The following is a 20204-nucleotide window of genomic DNA, read 5'->3' on the forward strand; positions in this document are numbered from 1 at the left end:
TACAAATGTCCTCTGGATATAGGTAGGTAGATAGTTTTACACATCCAATTAAAATGATATACTTCTCTCTCCCTGTGTATATTTAATGTGATTTTATATGTAACATGCATCTTCAAAGTCTCCCTGAAATTCACTTGTGCATTTAAATTTCCCATATGGTGAGTTTGATAGAAGCAAGCCATAAGTAATATTTTGAAGCAAATTTACCGATGGAACAATTCTGTGACTGTGGAAAAATGATTATATTTTTGCAGTGTAACAAACAAAAATGTATCTGAGCTTGTCCTCTGACCAACAGATTTGAATTTCATCTCAGTTTGTGAGAAGAAAATTTAACTTTGTTCTGAATTGTATTTCCCCCTCCCCCAATTCATATGTTGAAGCCCTAATGTGACTATATTTGGATCTAAGGCCTACAAGTAATTAAGGTTAAATAAGATAATAAGGGTGGGATCCTGATCCAATAGGATTATTGTCCTTATGAAAAGAGCCAACAAGAGCACTCTCTCTCTCCACCATGTGAGGTCTGCCATCTATAAGCCTGTAAGAGAGTTCTCACCAGAAGCCAACTACGCTGGTACCCTCATCTCAGACTTCCAGCCTCCAGAACTATGCACAAATAAATTTCTGTTGTTTAAGCCACTAGTCTGTGGTATTTGCTTATGACAGCCTGGGCAGACAAAGACAAGGACTTTAAAAACATCTATCTCCAAAACTTGTACAAACAGCAATCCAGTTTGCTTTCAGGTGAAAAAGAAATCACAGAGATGATAGATGGGTAGATTGATTGATCTATATATCAATGGATCAATCAATGATGATCACATTTCATTAAGGGCTCAGATGAGAGCTTTAGTGACTTGGGAAATTTCTGAATGTCATGATATCAAATGTGAATCTATCCCAACTTATTGATCAAGATACAAGCTCAGAAGTTACTCTCAAGTATTTGATGGAGAATGTACCAACAGCTCACATTCTCCATAGAGGCCATGATATCAAATGAAAATAGTGTTTTCAGGAATTTAATGACCTATCAAATTGGCAAAGGCCCTGAGGTACAACCACAGACCTTTTAAAAGGGGTTACTTAAACTGCCAGTGGTGCCTAACCTGAAAGTCATTATTGTTTTTAGAATTTGTAAACATATGAAAAGTAAAGTAAAAAAGCGATTACCTATTTTTGTGCTGCAGAGTGAAAGGGCAGAAGCCACAGGAAATAATGGCTGTGGTGTTCAGGACTGACAATATTGCTGAAAACAGGTTGAGTATGCAGGAGATAAGAGGTTCTCTGTAATCAACTTCCCGGATCCTATAAAAAATAATATCAACATTATGTCAATATATATAATGGGTCCCAATAATGAAACTACATATACCGGACAAAGAGGAAAGTTAATAATCACCGGTCTTGGGCCTCAACTTATTTACCAACAATCGATATTAAATGGTTCCACTGGAAAGCTACTTAAATGATAATAGGGTGCAGCATCCCCAAGCATGGGAGAAGTTTTTACAACTCTAAATTGGTTGATATATTCATATAATTATCAAATATTGGTGACTGTGCATTTGATGTATAGTATATGACAATGTGAATGTATTATTTCTTTTTTATTTAGGCAGTTCTGAGAACAACCCATAAACAGCTTCCCCCAAGTCTCCTCTTTATTATCATCCATCATGCTTAGCTACTTTAATCTGACATTAGCTACATCTTGATGCCAAGGAGGGCATGGATAATTCCACATTGACATTGCTAATTTCTAGAATGTAACCACAATGTTTGACATGATGCAGTTAGGCAGTAATCAAAAGCATATTTTCTGTGCTCCCTCATAAAACCTCAGTGGATATAGGGTTTTTTGTATGTGATTATTTTTAGCCCATCAAAGGTGGGAAAAGATAAGTGAATTCTCTAAAAACAAACAAACAAAAGCACACAGGTTAGAAATATTTGGCAACACTCTGATTCATCAACAGGTATGAACTGCCTATATGTGCCAGCAACTGGGTTTTCCATATTCAGTTCAATTTATAAGAACTGCATACCTGATCCACTACAGTCACTGTTTGTAAATATTATCTAAAATAAACCTGCTCAAAATTCAACTAACTCCACATCCCCTGCTGCTTCTCTCCTTCTCTCTCTCAATATAAACGACAGAATGATGGAATAATCAGAAGGAACGCAGACCTTTAGATCATTTCTGGCTTATAGTGGAAAAAAACGATGGCTTAGGGACTGTATAGCCTGTCACTCGCCAGGTGCATGATCTCTGACAAATCATTTAACTTCTGATAATAAAGAAACAATGCCCTGCTTAGTAATTCACAGGCTGCTTTCAGACTCATATAACATGTGAATATGCTTTGAAAGCTATCAAATGCTTAATAAATGTTGAAAATCCTTATTTGGAAAAGTATTAAAATGAATATCAAGTTTGTATAAATGTGTTTGTATATGTCACAGATGGTTATACATAAATATGTACAGCATATATATAATACAAATATGGAAATTTCCAATTTCTTTTACTCAAAGGGATTTTAACATTCTTAAATTTCTACCAATTTGAGGTTTTCAATAAATAGAGTTGTGATGAATCATGTTTCTATTTAATTAAAGGTTAACAGGTAATTCCTCTGTATTATTATAATAATCTTATATAGTACCCAGTAGTATGTAAGTATTATCAATAAGTTGTATGAATCCTCTTTTCTTTCTCTAAATTAACAGAGTAAAATAGATATGTATCTGCATTAAGGAATTCAAAATGTGAGTAGAGAAAATGGGAGTATATGAAATGAAAACTGTTCATTGTATTAAAGTGTGTGTGCTGAAGGCCAATATTTCTGCAGAAATTCAGGAAAAGAATCATTCAATACGGGTGGGAGTAACTAAGAAGATGTTAGGAGTTGGGATCTAATGCAGAGTGCAGGGACAGAGCAGGTTAAGGAAAACAAGAAGACTCTGAAAGGTCGGTGTAAAAGTGTTATAACTGATGTTTTGAAAGAAGAAGAAAGGATCAAACCAAGTTCCCATAAGATTTAATAGGGACAGGGGATTAAGAGGTAAAACCCATTATGTGTAAAATAAGTAAGCTATAAGGATATATTGTACAGCATAGGAATATAGCCAATATTTTACAGTACTGTAAATGGAGTATAACATTTAAAAATTGAGTCACTATGTTGTACACATGAAACATATAATATTATAAGTTAGTCAACTATACCTCAAAATTTAAAAAATAGATTTAATAGAGGCAGTACTACCCAACTACTGGTTTTCCTTTCGACTGGCCTCTTTGCTGTTAGTCAAACTCACAAAATATACCCCACTTCAGGGCCTCTTGACATGTTTCTTCAGCTTGGAAAAATTTTCTCCTAGTTATTTCTATGCCTTTCTTCCTTATTATGTTCACACCTTGGCACTTGATCTACGAGGCCTTCTCTGACAACCTTACCTAAAATTAGCACCACCCACAGCATTAATCACCATGTGATATTATAACATACTCCTATTTGTCCTATTTCTCAATCAGCAGATGAACTCTATGACAGCAGACAACAGGCCTGCTTAATTTACTGTGATGAGAGGGAAGCTTGGAGATGGTGGACAGTAGACAGGTGGAAATGTGGAACTGAGAGTTGGGAATGAAGCCAGGACTAGGATGTAAGTAAAGAAGTCATTTGCTAAAAGGAATCCAAATAGGAAAAGAAGAAGTAAAGCTGTCACTGTTTGCAGATGACATGATACTATACATAGAGAATCCTAAGGATGCTACCAGAAAACTACTAGAACTAATCAATGAATTTGGTAAAGTCGCAGGATACAAAATTAATGCTAGAAATCTCTAGCATTCTTATACACTAATGATGAAAAGTCTGAGAGTGAAATTAAGAAAACACTCCCATTTACCAATGCAACAAAAAGAATAAAATATCTAGGAATAAACCTACCTAAGGAGACAAAAGACTTGTATGCAGAAAATTATAAGACACTGATGAAAGAAATTAAAGATGATACAAATAGATGGAGAGATATACCATGTTCTTGGATTGGAAGAATCAACATTGTGAAAATGACTCTTATTACCCAAAGCAATCTACAGATTCAATGCAATCCCTATCAAATTACCACTGGCATTTTTTACAGAACTAGAACAAAAAATTTCACAATTTGTATGGAAACACAAAAGACCCTGAAAAGCAAAGCAATATTGAGAACGAAAAATGGAGCTGGAGGAATCAGGCTCCCTGACTTCAGACTATACTACAAGGCCACAGTAATCATGACAGTATGGTACTGGCACAAAAACAGAAATATAGATCAATGGAACAGGATAGAAAGTCCAGAGATAAACCCACACACATATGGTCACCTTATCTTTGATAAAGGAGGGAAGGATATACAGTGGAGAAAAGACAGCCTCTTCAATAAGTGGTGCTGGGAAAACTGGACAGCTACATGTAAAAGTATGAAATTAGAACAATCCCTAACACCACACACAAAAATAAACTCAAAATGTGTTAAAGACCTAAATGTAAGGCCAGACACTATCAAACTCTTAGAGGAAAACATAGGCAGAACACTCTATGACATAAATCACAGCAAGATCCTTTTTGACCCATCTCCTAGAGAAATGGAAATAAAAACAAAAATAAATAAATGGGATCTAATGAAACTTAAAAGCTTTTGCACAGCAAAGGATACCATAAACAAGACCAAAAGACAACCCTCAGAATGGGAGAAAATATTTGCAAATGAAGCAACTGACAAAGGATTAATATCCAAAATTTATAAGCAACTCAGGCAGCTCAATAACAAAAAAACAAACAACCCAATCCAAAAATGGGCAGAAGAACTAAATAGACATTTCTCCAAAGAAGATATACAGATTGCCAACAAACACATGAAAGAATGCTCAACATCATTAATCATTAGAGAAATGCAAATCAAAACTACAATGAGATATCATCTCACACCGGTCAGATTGGCCATCATCAAAAACTCTAGAAACAATAAATGCTGGAGAGGGTGTGGAGAAAAGGGAACACTCTTGCACTGCTGGTGGGAATGTAAATTGATACAGCCACTATGGAGAACAGTATGGAGGTTCCTTAAAAAACTACAAATAGAACTACCATATGACCCCACAACCCCACTACTAGGCATACACCTTGAGAAAACCATAATTCAAAAAGAGTCATGTAACAAAATGTTTATTGCAGCTCTATTTACGATAGCGAGGACATGGAAGCAACCTAAGTGTCCGTCAATAGATGAATGAATAAAGAAGATGTGACACATATATACAATGGAATATTACTCAGCTATAAAAAGAAATGAAACTGAGTTATTTGTAATGAGGTGGATAGACCTGGAGTCTGTCACACAGAGTGAAGTAAGTCAGAAGGAGAAAAACAAATACCGTATGCTAACACATATATATGGAATCTAAGAAAAAAAAATGTCATGAAGAGATTAGTGGTAGGATGGGAATAAAACACAGACCCACTAGAGCATGGACTTGAGGATATGGGGAGGGGGAAGGGTAAGCGGTGACGATGTGAGAGAGTGGCAGGGACATATAAACACTACCAAATGTAAATTAGATAGCTAGTGGGAAGCTGCCTCATAGCACAGGGAGTTCACCTCTGTGCTTTGTGACCACCTAGAGGGGTGGGATAGGGAGGGTGGGAGGGAGGGTGATGCAAGAGGGAAGAAATATGGGAACATATGTATATGTATAACTGATTCACTTTGTTGTAAAGGAGAAACTAACACACTATTGTAAAACAGTTATACTCAAATAAAGATGTTTTAAAAAAAGAATATAACAACAAAAAAAAGGTATTTGGAAATGAAAAAAAAAAGAAATTATTTGCATAGGAGAAAGTAGTGAAACTATGAAAGGTAAGGTATCTGAAAGAATTACAGGTTGTTGAGAGCCATTCCAACTTTCTGAACCTTCATTCATTCCATGAGGGATTGAATAGTTATTTGATGATAAATAGTCCTAAAGGTTCTTGGAGTCATCATTTTGAACATCAATTCCAATCATCAATGCTCTATGTAAAATAAGTACAGGAGAAAGAGTTTAGTATGTACTGAGCCCAGGATATAGTAGGTTACTGTTGTTCACCAAATACTAAACAAGGGGAGAGCAGCCAAGATGGGAGAGTAGAAAGACCCTGAGCTCACCTCCTCTCAGAAGCACAGCAAAATCACAGCTACCTGCAGAACAACCACCAATGAAAAAGATGGAACCTACAGGAAAAGACCTACAACTAAAGACATAAAGAAGAAAAGAGGGGTGGTGGTCTTGCAGTATAAGAGTGAAGAGACTTCACTCTTAAAGGGCACACAAAAAATCTCACATGCACTGGGACCCAGGGCAAAAGCAGTAATTGGATAGGAGCCTGGGCCAGACCTACCTGCTGGTCTTGGAGGGTCTCCTGGAAAGGTGAGGGGTGGCTGCGGCTCACCATGGGGACGTAGACACTGGTGGCAGCAATATTCGGAAACATTTTACTCCATGAACACTGCTGTTGGTGGCTGCCATCTTGACTCATTAGCTCCAAGACCTGGCCACACCCAACAGCCTATAGGCACTAGTGCTGGGATGTTTCAGGCCAAACAATTAACTGGTCAGGGACAGAGCCCCACACATCAGCAGACAAGCTACCTAAAGACTTCTTCAACCCATAGCCACATCTAGACAGCCTCTAAGATGGCCCGGCCCAGCTACACCAACCAGTGGGTGCATACCGGCCCTTCCCTCCAGGTAGCCTTCACAAGTCTCTAGACCAGCCTCACCCACCAGCGGGCAAACACTGGATGCAAGAAACTACAATCTGCAGCCTGTGGACCTAGCCCACCACAGCAGGCTAGACCCTACCCTGGGGCCAGCTGGGCACTGGCCTTATCCACTAGCAGGCCAACGCAAGCTTTGGGACACACTGGCCCCCATACCCAACTGTGGTGGGAACCATACACCCCCACCACGCCACCCCCCCGCCCGCCCCGCAAAGAAAAAAAAAAAAAACGTGAAAGAAACTCCAGAATCCCTGGACTCCAGGAACCAGCTCTGCCTGCCAGTAATCAGGCACTAACCTCAGGACCTGGCTTTACCTGACAGTGGGCAAGCAACAGCCCTGGAGTCTTCAGGACCCTGACTCTGCCCACTAGTGAGCCAGCACTAGCCCCAGGACCCCATAGGGTTCCACAGCCAGTCACCCAGTGACCAGGTCCCATTAAACGGCAGCCAGCAGTATCCACACAAGGCAGGGCCTGGCAACCAATTGGGCTAGGAACCAACCAAGCCTACCAGACTGCCTACATAGCCCACCAAAACAGGCAAACAAACACAGCCCTCTTAGGAGGAACCCCTAGAACACAGAGATTGGGTGACAAGAGGGGAGTGTGCTAATGGGACAAACAGGACATTGCCTACAGAAGGCCATTTCCCCAAGGTTGAAAATCATAACTAACCTACCACATACATAAAAATACAAATAGCAACTTCAATAAAATTAGTTGGCAGAGGATTATGTTCCAGATGAAGGACCAAAATAAAACCTGAGAAGAAGAAATAGTAGATAGGTAATCTACCTGAGAAAGAGTTCAGAGTAATAATCATAAAGATAATCAAAGAACTCAGAAGAAGAACAGATGCACAGAGCAAAAAGTGAGAAGTTTTTAACAAAGAGCTGGAAAATATGAAGAACACCCAAACAGATATGAAGAATACAATAATTGAAGTGAAAAAAGGAATCAATAGTAGACTAAATGATACAGAGGAACAGATCAGTGAGCTGAAAGACACAGTAGTGGAAATCACTGCCACTGAACAACAACAACAACAAAAGAATGAAAAGAAATGATGACAGATTAAGAGAAGTCTGGGACAATATCGAATGCACTAAAAGTCACATTACAGGGGTTGCAGAAGGAGAATAGAGAGAGAAATGGCCTGAGAACATAGCTGAAAACCTTCCTAACCTGGGAAAGGAAATAGTCCCCCAGGTCTCGGAAGCCCAGAAAGTCCTATACAGGATTAATCCAAACAGGAACACACCAAGACATATTATAATTAAAATGACAAAATAATATAAAGAGAGAATATTAAAAGCAACAAGGGAAAAGCAACAAATAACATACAAAAAGAACTCCTACAAGGCGATCAGCTGATTTTTCAGCAGAAACTCTTCAGGTCAGAAGGGAGTGGTATGATATATTTAAAATGATGAAAGGGAAAAATCTACACCTAAGAATAATCTACCCAGCAAGGCTCTTATTCAGATTTGATGGAGAAATCCAAAGCTTTACAGACAAGAAAAAAGCAGAAATAGTTCAGCACCACCAAACCAGCTTTACAACAATTGTTAAAGACACTTTTCTAGGTGAAAAAGAAAAGGCCACAACTAGAAACAAAAAAAATATGAAATGAAAAAGCTCACTGGTAAAGGCAAATGTATGGTAAAGATAGGAAATCATCCACACACAAAGCTAGTAGGGAGGTTAAAAGACAAAAGCAGTAAAGTCATCCATATCCACAACAAGCCATTAAGGGACATGACACAAAAAAATTAGATGTAAAACATGATGTCAAAAACAGTAATCGTGAGGGAAGGAGAGAATAAATGAAGGCTTTTTAAAATGCATTTGAAATTAAGAGATCAGAAACATAAAACAATCATGTATATATATGATCTGCTATATAAAAATCACATGGTAACCATAGATATACACACAAACAGAAAAAGGCATCCAAACGTAACACTAAAGATAGTCATCAAATTGCAAAAGAAAAGAACAAAAGAAGAAAGGGAAAAAAACCTACAAATTTAAAACAATAAACAAAATGGCAATAAAAACATATTGATAATTACCTTAAATGTAACTTGACTAAATGCTTCAATCAAAATACACAGAGTGGGGCTTCCCTGGTGGTGCACTGGTTGAGAATCCGCCTGCCAATGCAGGGGATGCGGGTTCATGCCCCGGTCTGGGAAGATCCCACATGCCACGGAGCGGCTGGGCCTGTGAGCAATGGCCGCTGAGCCTGCGCGTCTGGAGCCTGTGCTCCGCAATGGGAGAGGCCACAACAGTGAGAGGCCCGCGTACCACAAAAAAAAAAAAAAAAAAAAAAAAAAAAATACACAGAGTGGCTGAATGGATAAAAAAAAATAATAATAATAACCTATATATATGCTGCCTACAAGAGACTCACTTGAGATCTAGAGACACATACAGGTTGAAAGTGAGGGGATGGAAAAAGGTATTCCATGCAAATGGAAACCAAAAGAAAACCAGAATAGCAATACTTAGACAAAATAGACTTTAAAATAAAGACTGTTATAACAAACAAGATGGATGCTACATAATGATCAAGGGATCAATCCAAGAAGAAGATATAACAATTGTAACTATACATGCCCCCAGCATAGGGGCACATCAATATATAAGGCAAATGTTAACAGCCATAAAAGGGGAAATCTATAGTAACACTGTAATAGTAGGGGAATTTAATACTCCACTTACATCAGTGGACAGATCATCCAGACAGAATATCAATAGGGGAAAAGTGGGCTTAAATAACACATCAGACCAAATGAACTTTATTAACATTTATAAAGCATTCCATCTGAAGGCAACAGAATACACAATTCTTTTCAAGTGCACATGGAACATTTTCCAGGCTAGAACACAAAACAAGCCTCAGTAAATTTAAGAAAACTGAAATCTTATCAAGCACCTTTTCTAACCATAATACTGCGAGGCTAAAAAATCAACAAGAAAAAAACTGTAAAAAAACCCAAACACATGGAGGCTAAACAATATGTTACTAAACAACTAAAGGATCACTGAAGAAATTAAAGAGGATACCAAAAAATATAAACAGACAAATGAAAATGAAAACACGAAGTTCCAAAACCTGTGGGACACAGCAAAAGCAGTTCTAAGAGGGAAGTTAATAGCAATACAAGCTTACCTCAGAAAACAAGAAAAATTTCAAAGTACCTAACCTTACACGTAAAGAAAATAGAGAAAGAACGAAACCCAAAGTTAGTAGAAGGAAAGAAATCATAAAGATCATTTAAAAAATAAACAAAGTAGAGACTAAAAAAATAGAAAAGAGCAGTAAAACAAAAAGCTAGGTTTTTCAAAAATAACCAAAACTGATAAAATCTTAGCCAGACTCACCAAGTAAAAAGGGAAAGGGCCCAAATCAATAAAATCAGAAATGAAAAGGAGACATTACAACTGACATGACAGAATACAAAGGATTATAAGAGACAACTACAAACAACTATATGCCAATAAAATGGACAACGTAGAAGAAATGGACAATTCTTACAAAGGTACATGCTCCCAAGACTGAACCAGGAAGAAACAGAAAATGTGAAAAGACTAATTACCAGTCCAGAAATTGAATCAGTAATTAAACTCGAACAAACAAAGGTTCAGGACCAAATGGCTTCACAGGTGAATTCTACCAAAAATTTAGAGAAGAGTATTAATACCTATCCTTCTGAAACTATTCCCAAAAACTGCAGAGGAAGGAACACTTCTGAACTCATTCTATGAGACCAGCATCACTCTGATACCAAAACCAGACAAAGATATCACAAAAAAAGGAAAATTACAGCCAATATTACTGATGAATATAGATGCAGAAATCCTCAATAAAATACTAGCAAACCCAGTCCAACAGTTACATTAAAAGGACTGTACACCATGATCAAATGGGATTTATTGCAGGGATGCAAGAATTTTTCAATATCCACAAATCAATCAATGTGATACACCACATTAACAAACTGAAGAGTAAAACCATATAACCTCAACAAATGTAGGAAAAGGTTTTGATAAAATTCAAAACCCAATCATGATTTAAACTCTCCAGAAAGCAGACATAGAGGGAACATTATAAAGTCCATACATGACAAACCCATAGCTAACATCATACTCAATGGTGAAAAGCTGAAAGCATTTCCTCTCAGATCAGGAACAAGAGAAGGATGTCCACTTTTGCTACTTTTTTTTTTTTTTTTTTTTTTTTTTTTTTTTTTTTTTTTTTTCCAGTACGCAGGCCTCGCACTGTTGTGGACTCTCCCGTTGCAGAGCACAGGCTCCGGATGCGCAGGCTCAGCAGCCATGGCTCATGGGCCCAGCCGCTCCGCAGCATGTGGGATCTTCCTGGACCGGGGCACGAACCCATGTCCCCTGCATCGGCAGGCAGACTCTCAACCACTGTGCCACCAGGGAAGCCCTTTGCTACTTTTAGTCAATATTGTTTTGGAAGTCCTAGCCAAAGCAATCAAAAAAGAAAAAGAAATAAAAGGAATCCAAATTGAAAAGGAAGTAAAACTGTCACTTTTAGCAGATGGCATGATACTATACACAGAAAATCCTAAACATGCTACTAGAAAAGTACCAGAGCTCAGAAATGACTGTGGTAGTTTCAGGATACAAAATTAATATACAGAAGTCTGCTGCATTTCTATACACTAACAACGGAAGATCAGAAAGAGAAATTAAGGAAACAATCCCATTTACCACTGCAACTAAAAGAGTAAAATATCTAGGAATAAACCTACCTAAAGAAGCAAAAGACCTGTACTCTGAAAACTATGACACTTATGAAAGAAACTGAAGGTGACACAAAAAAATGAAAAGATATTGTGTTCTTGAATTGCAAGAATCAACAGTGTTAAAATGACCATACTACCCAAGGCAATATACAGATTCAATGAAATCCCTATCAAAATACCAATGACAGTTTTCATATAACTAGAACAAGTAATTTTTAAATTTGTATGGAAGCACAAGAGACCTAAGAACCAAAAAAATCTTGAAAAAGAAGAACAGAGCTGGAAGAATCATGCTCCCTGCCTTCAGACTATACTACAAAGCTACAGTCATCAAAACAGTATGGTACTGGCACAAAAGACACATAGATCAATAGAACACGATAGAGAGCCCAGAAATAAACCCATGCACTTAAGGTCAATTAATCTACAACAAAGGAGGCAAGAATATGCAATAGAGAAAGGACAGTTTTTTCAATAAGTCATGCTGGGAAGACTGGAAAGCTGCATGTAAAAGAATAAAATTAGAACATTCTCTAACAGTATATACAAAAACAAACTCAAATGGATTAAAGACCTAAATGCAAGACTAGATACTATAAAACTCCTAGAGGAAAAACCAAGCAGAACACTCTTTGACATAAATCGCAGCAGTATTTTTTTGGCGCTGTCTCCTAAGGCAAAGGACACAAAAGTAAAAACAAATGGGACCTAATTAAACTTAAAAGCTTTTTCACAGCAAAGCAAACCATCACCAAAATGAAAAGACAAACTACTGAGTGAGAAAAAAAATTTGCAAATGATATTACCGATAAGGGATCTAACATATATAAACAGGTTGTACAACTCAACATCAAAAAAAAACACAATCAAAAAATGGGCAGAAGAACTGAATAGACATTTTTCCAAAGAGGAAATGAAGATGGCCAACAGGCACATGAAAAGATGCTCACCATTGCTAATCATCAGAGAAGTGCAAATCAAAACCAAAATGAGGTATCACCTCACGCCTGTCAGAATGGCTACCATCAAAAAGAACACAAATAACAAATATTGGCAAGGATACGGAGAAAAGGGAACCCTCCTACATTGCTGATAGGAATGTAAGTTGATGAACCCACTGTGGAAGTCAGTATGGAGGTTTCTCAAAAAACTAAAAATAGAACTGCCATATGACCAGCAATTCCACTTCTCCATATATACCTGAAAAAAAACAAAAGCACTAATTTGAAAAGATACATGCACCCCAATGTTCACAGCAGCATTTTTACAATTGCCAAGATATGGAAGCAACTTAAGTGCCCATCAACAGATGAAAGGATGAAGAAGATGTGATACACACACACACACACACACACACACACACACACACACACACACACACACACACACACACAATGGAATGTAATACTACTCACCCATAAAAAAGAATGAAATTTTTGCATCTGCAGCAACATGAATGGACTTGGAGGGCATTATGCTAAGTGAAATAAGCCAGACAGAGACAGACAAGTACTGTATGATATCACACATATGCAATCTAAATACAACAAACTAGTGAATATAAATTTTTTAAAAAAAGATGACTCACAGATATATAGAACTAGTGGTTACTAGTGGAGTGGGGAGGGGCAAATAGGGATGGGAGAGTGGGAGGTACAAAGTACAGTGTAAGATAGGCTCAAGGATATAATGTACAACACAGGGTACATAGTCAATATTTTATAATAACTGTAAATAGAAAGTATCCTTTAAAAATTGAATAAAATTTAACAAAAAAACCCTAAATAGCATGTTTATTTTCACATGATTTACCTTTTTTCTTAAAAGTATGATTTAAGGGCTTCCTTGGTGGCACAGTGGTTGAGAATCTGCCTGCTAATGCAGGGGACACAGGTTCGAGCCCTGGTCTGGGAAGATCCCACATGCCGCGGAGCAACTAGGCCCGTGAGCCACAACTACTGAGCCTGCACGTCTGGAGCCTGTGCTCCGCAACAAAGAGAGGCCGCGATAGTGAGAAGCCCATGCAAAGCGATGAAGAGCGGCCCCTGCTTGCCACAACTAGAGAAAGCCCTCGCACAGAACGAAGACCCAACACAGCCCAAAATAAATAAATAAATTAATTTTTTTAAAAAAAATATGATTTAAAAGAAGTCTAGGTATTTGAGATTGAAAAAAATTCCATTATCTAGTTAAAGTTATGCTATAATTAAGATGAATAGAGAAGATATTTTAGATTAAATCCTGAATATTCCTTGGGTTTTATACAAGCAAAAAAGGGTGGACTCTTTGGGGACTAACCATAGCAACCTGAACTTGGAACAATCAGAGAGAGAAAATTGGAACAAAGTAAGTTGATGGCAGATCACACTTAATAACCTACTATTTAAATGCTTAAAACAGTTAGACTCAACCCTCACCATGGCCAGTATCCCCTGCCACTCTGCTGTGAGTTTTTGCTGCTTGTCCACATGTCATTCTTAAACACTTAATCAAATACATATTCCCAAAACCAAGGTACTTGGACCATATGGTTGATGGTTTATCCAGAACTACTAATTTATTTACTTAATTTTTTTTATATGTGTATGGTGGAGGCAGCTGTTATACCGACTGACTAAAAAGGAGGGACAGATGGTAAAGCCAGATGACATACAAAGGTTAAAATATTCATGACCATGATTCCTCATGAGATTGAACACAAATCCAGACAGGATCTCCTGCTAGATATTCTGAAGTTGGAGACTTTTTCACCATTCCTTCCAAAACTATCAAGTTATGTCCATGTTTTCCTATTCATGATCCTTTCACTCCAATCAGACTGGTTTCCTCACTGCCTGCTAATCATTCCTTATATAGCCCTGCCTTTATATTTTTGCTCATGCCACCGACTTTGCTTTCGATGCCATCCTTAACGTTTCTGCTGATCCAAATCTGACCATCGTCCAAGACCAAGATCAGGCTGTCGGTCAACTGAATACTTCCTGACCATCCTGGCCTGTTATCGATCTTTCCCTCTTGTAGATACTATAGTGTTCACTGTCTATACATGCCATTTAATAATTGTATCATCTCTTTTATAAAGTTAATATTTTTTATCCCCAGGTTTTCTATTTGCAAAAAAATTGTGTGCTTTTGTGCTCTTTTATACCTTCTGGTACCCACTATATGCCTAGCTCTTCATCTTACACACAGCTGGTATTCTACAAATATTTGTTGATTGATGGAAAATATAGGTAGTAGTATTTTATTTGTAATGAAAACAAATTCATGTTTAACGGAATGTAATGATTTTTTCTTAAACAAAGCACCATGATGTCAACATTGTTAACCATGGCCCTAGGAGCTGCAGTTTTGTACTGTATTATTTTTCTGTTTAACAATTAATAATTTTGTACCATAGCCACTGCCTTTTAAAATTTACTGGCATTGATTAGGTTCCACTCTAGACTGTAATGGATAGCTTTGATTTGGGGCTTGGTGTTACAGTAGCAGTTGACGGGAGAAACAAAGTGAAGGTTTGTCAATGGGTCAAAACACTGAGAATATTAATAATACATTCAGATTTTAACTTTCATCTTCAGAACAAAAATGAGGACATTAACAAAGACCATAGGGACCTCAGAACTGATACACATTCATTTAACAAAGAAGGCATTTTCTGAGACATAGACTTGTACTGCAAGAATTCACAATCAGTGCTCCTGTATATTGGCTCTGAAGTATATTTAGTATACATACTAAAGTATATTTGTTATACTTACTTCATATAAGTTTCAGGGGAATATGTCAGACAACTATTTACCTGCTTTTCTTTGCAGTCCCTTTTTCTCCTAGTCCTATATTTTGGATCTTTTACTCCAAGCCTTCAGTGCCCTCTGGGGCCAGCACCCTCCCCTTACAAATGACTGAGTTTCCTCTTTTCTCCATACCTAACTCCACACACTAAGTGCAGCCACTCTTTCCAACAGTTGGCAGTTTGATCTTTTCCAACATAGGGCTACCTCAGCCAACAGCTATATTCATAGACTATATGATGCAAAATACAATTGTATTTATTTTCTATAATCCAAAGGCTACTCAATAATCTCTTTTTGAATTGTGCAGGAAGAGGAGAGAATTTTTGGAGATTCCCAGCTCTTTCTTTTATGCCACCATCTAGTATTTTTTGGAAATAAAGATATACGTGATCATAAATTAAGGATAAAAGCAGTTTTAACATATTTTCCCTTGACTAATGATAAGCAAACTCAGGATTCATCATTGCATTCATCATCACCAAAGGACTCAGACTCTAATACTCTAATAATGTCATTTTAAAACAAGAGTGCCTGAGCTATTGACCCAAACGACACTAGATTTTCTGTTACATTAACTGACTGCATGCTAAATGCATTATTCTCTATAAATTAGTTTTAAAGATTAAAATTTTCTCTGTACCAGTACCTTTAAAAAACACCCAATACTGAGGGGAGCAGTCAGGGTGATGGGGGAGTAGGAGGATGTGGATTTCATCTCTTCCCCACAAATGCATCAAGAATACATCTACAGGGCTTCCCTGGTGGCGCAGTGGCTGAGAGACCGCCTGCCGATGCAGGGGACATGGGTTCGTGCCCCGGTCCAGGAAGATCCCACATGCCATGGAGCAGCTGGGCCCGTGAGCCATGGCCGCTGAGCCTGCGCGTCCAGAGCCTGTGCTCCGCAACGGGAGAGGCCACAGCAGTGAGAGGCCCGTGTACCACAAAATAAATAAATAAATAAATAAATAAAAAATAATACGTCTACAAGTGGAACAATTCTCACAGAGCACCTGCTGAACACTAGCAGAGGACCTTGTACACCTGAAAGGACAAGAAAGATCCCTGCATAACCAGGTAGGATGAAAGAAAGAAGAAGGGAAAAGGAAGGTGAGAGGAAGAGGGAAGAGACCCATGCCCCTGGGGGGAGCTGAAGGAGAGGAGAGATTCCCGCATCCAGGGAAGCCCCCTCCCCAGTGGGGAGATCAGTTGGGACAGAAGGGGAGCTTCGGGGGCTGTTGGAGGAGAGTGCAGCAACTGGTCTGTGGCAGGCAGGACAGGGTGCGACCTACACAGATGGTCCGTGCCACAGGCCTGCACCTCCCAGCCTGAGAGGTGTGTACACCTTTGTGGACAGGGAGGGGCTGGGTGCTGGAATGTGGAGTTTGGAGAGCAGACCCAGGGAAAGGATTGCTATTGGCTTCCAGCAGACAGCCTGAAAGGACGGGATTGAGGAAATCTGCAACCAGGAATGCTTGTGGAGGAAACCCAGACAGCTACAGAAGCAAAGCACCATGGTTGAGTGATGTGCAAAGGGCAAGGCCACCATTGCAGCCTCTCTTCTGATGCATCGGCCCCTGCCTCCCCGGGCACTAGGAAGGACTCCCACCAGGGTGGGTGCTCTTGCAACCCTGGTGGCAGCTGCCTCTTCCTCTGTGCCCCATCCCTGCTGGGGTGGGCTCTCTTGTGCCCCCAGCTACCACCTTCTCCGTGCCCCCTCCTTGCTGGGGTGGACTCATGTGCTCCAGGATTAGACCTCTGTGGGTGGCTCACAGACAGAACTGGGGCTGAGACCACTGCTGAGCCCCAGGGACTGTGCAACTAAAGAAAAAAAGCTGAAATCTCTCCCCACAGCTGCACAAACCACAGACTGACACCCCCGAGACCAGTGTTGTAAACTCAGCACCTGAAGAACATCTGAACAGACAATGAGTACTCCTGCAGCCAAGATGGGTCTAGCTTTAGCGGTTGTAGACTTTGTGGGCATGTACCTGAGGGGGTTGGGTCAGGCTAGAGTCTGAGCTGCCCCCATAGCACCCACAGTGGGTCCAGATCCATGATTACTGCAATCCTGGCACCTGAATTCAGTGGATCTATGTTGGTGGCCTGGTGAAAACGTCCGAGAGACACCAGGGCCAACTGCCAGCATACTCATGGCTAAGGTGGGGCCAAGAGCAGTGCCAACAACAGTGTAATCGGAGAGCTTGCACAGTGGGTGAAAGGTGACACAACAGAGCACACCCACAGGTGAACAGCTCCAGAGAAGGAATACTCAGTGGCTTCTCTCCCAGTGGGAGTGCTTCAATCCCACCTACCTAACACTTCAGATCAGAACACAGCTACTAAACAGATGTGGGGGCCTCTACTCCAGCAACTAGGAAGCAGATCCCACCCTTGACAGTGCAGTGACAACCACAGTGCAAAGAGGAAGCTCTTCTCAATATTCAGTGCAGGTTCTGGTCATCACAACATCAGTCACACCTCCTATCAAGAGGATAATGGCCATGATACACCGAGGAAAGAGGTGGCAGACATCTATACTATAAAAAACAGCCCTCACACTAACAATATTAAACCCAGGTAGGCTACACAAGGATGTTTGCATGTAAAAACAGCCCTCCAAGACAGTCTGAGGGTCTGGCACCGGAAGGAAAAACCCCCAGAGCATTTAGTCTTCAAGGCCAGTGGGACTTCAGTGCAGGAGCTCCACAGGACTGGGGGAAACAGAGACTCCACTCTTGGAGGGCACACACAAGGTCTCAACATGCACGGGACCCAGCACAAAGCAGGACCTCCATAGGAACCAAGATTAGATCTACCTAGGGGTCTTGGAGGGTCTCCTGGGGAGGTGAAGGTCGACTCTAGCTCACTGTGGGGTCAAGGACACTGGTAGTGGATGCCCCAGAGAATACTGATTGGAGTGAGCTCTTCCAGAGGTCCACATTTCGGCACCAAGACCCAGCCCCACCCAACAATGTACAGGCTCCAGTGCTGGAAAGCCTCAGGCCAAACAACCAACAAGACAGGAAACACAGTCCCACTCATCAGAAGACAGGCTGCCTAAAGTCATACTGAGCTCACAGCCACCTTAAAACACTCCCCTTGACATGGCCCTGCCCAACAGAGGGACAAGACCCAGCTCCACACACCAGAGGACAGGCACCAGTCCCTCCCACCAGGAAGCCTACAGAAGCACCAGGATCAATCTCACCCACCAGGGAGCGGACACCAGAGCAAAAGGAACTATGATCCTGCAGCCTGTGGAAAGGAGACCACAAACACAGAAAATTAGACAAAATGAGATGACAGAGAAATATGTGGCAGATGAAAGAACAAGAAAAAACCCCACAAGAACAACTAAATAAAGAGGAGATAGGCAATCTACCTGAAAAAGAATTCAAAGTAATGATAGTAAAGATGATTCAAAATCTCGGAAAAAGAATGGAGGCACAGACTGAGAAGACACAAGAAATGTTTAACAAAGAGATAGAAGATTTAAAGAACAGAGATGAACAAGGCAATAACTGAAATGAAAAATACACTAGTAGGAATCAATAGCAGAGTGAGTGAGAAGACAGAGAGAAGGAGACCACTGCCATGGAACAGAATAAAGAAAAAAGAATGAAAAGAAATGAGGACAGTCTCAGAGACCTCTGGGACAACATGAAATACACCAACATTCGCATATAGGGGTCCCAGGAGAAGAAGAGAGAGGGAAAGGGCTTGAGAAAATATGTGAAGAGATTATAGCCCCAAACTTCCTAACATGGGAAAGGAACCAGTCACCCAAGTCCAGGAAGCACAGAGAGTCCCATATGAGATAAACACAATGAGAAACATGCTGAGACACATATTAATCAAATTGACAGAAATTAAATACAAAGAAAAATACTGAAAGCAACAAATAACATACAAAGGACTCTCCATAAGGTTATCAGCTGGTTTTTCAGCAGAAAGTCTGCAGACCAAAAGAGAGTGTCATGATATATTTAAACTGATGAAAGGGGAAAACTTACAACCAAGAATAGTCTACCCAGCAAGGCTCTCATTCAAATTTGACAGAGAAATCAAAAACTTTACAGAAAAGCAAAAGGTAAGAGAATTTGGCACCACCAAACCAGCCTTGCAACAAATGCTAAAGGAACATCTCTAGGAAGGGGGAAAAAAAGAGGTTACAACTAGAAACAAGAAAATCACAAATGGGAAAGCTCACTGGTAAAAGCAAACATAAAGTTGTAGAAGGAAATCACCCACACACAACTATATCAAAATCAGCAACCATGAGAAGAGGAGAGTACAAATGCAGGAAATGGGAATTGCATGTGAAATTAAGAGACCAGAAACTTAAAACAAATATATATATATGTGTGTGTATGTATATATATATATATAGAGGGGGGGGGGGAGGGAGGGAGGGAGAGAGAGATACTGCTGTATGAAAACATCATGGGAAAGGCACACCAAAAAACTGCTAAAGATACACATGAAAGAAAAAACAACCCAAACAAAACACTAAAGATTGTCATCAAACCACAAGAGAAAAGAAAGAAAGAGGAAAGGATGAAAAAAGACGTAAAAAACAAACCCGAAACAATTAAGAAAATGGCAATAGTAACATACATATTGATAATCACCTTTAAGGTAAATGGATTAAGTGTTCCAACCAAAAGACACAGACTGGCTGAATGGATTCAAAAACAAGACCCATATATATATGCTGTCTAAAAGAGACCAACTTCAGACCTAGGGACACATATGGACTGAAAGTGAGAGGATGGAAAACGTATTCCATGAAAACAGAAAT

At 39.5% G+C, this 20204-nt stretch overlaps 1 long non-coding RNA gene across 1 annotated transcript in view; it reads right to left on the reverse strand.

Moving 5' to 3' along the window:
• LOC136792088 (uncharacterized) overlaps nucleotides 1–20204 on the reverse strand; it is a 189744-nt gene that overhangs the window by 10945 nt on the left and 158595 nt on the right. Inside the window, exon 3 of the long non-coding RNA XR_010835250.1 lies at nucleotides 1177–1311. This is a non-coding gene — a long non-coding RNA (uncharacterized lncRNA). The remainder of the gene's footprint in view (nucleotides 1–1176; nucleotides 1312–20204) is intronic.

Source organism: Kogia breviceps, chromosome 11 (assembly GCF_026419965.1).
Source record: "Kogia breviceps isolate mKogBre1 chromosome 11, mKogBre1 haplotype 1, whole genome shotgun sequence".
NCBI classification, from domain to species: Eukaryota; Metazoa; Chordata; class Mammalia; order Artiodactyla; family Physeteridae; genus Kogia; species Kogia breviceps.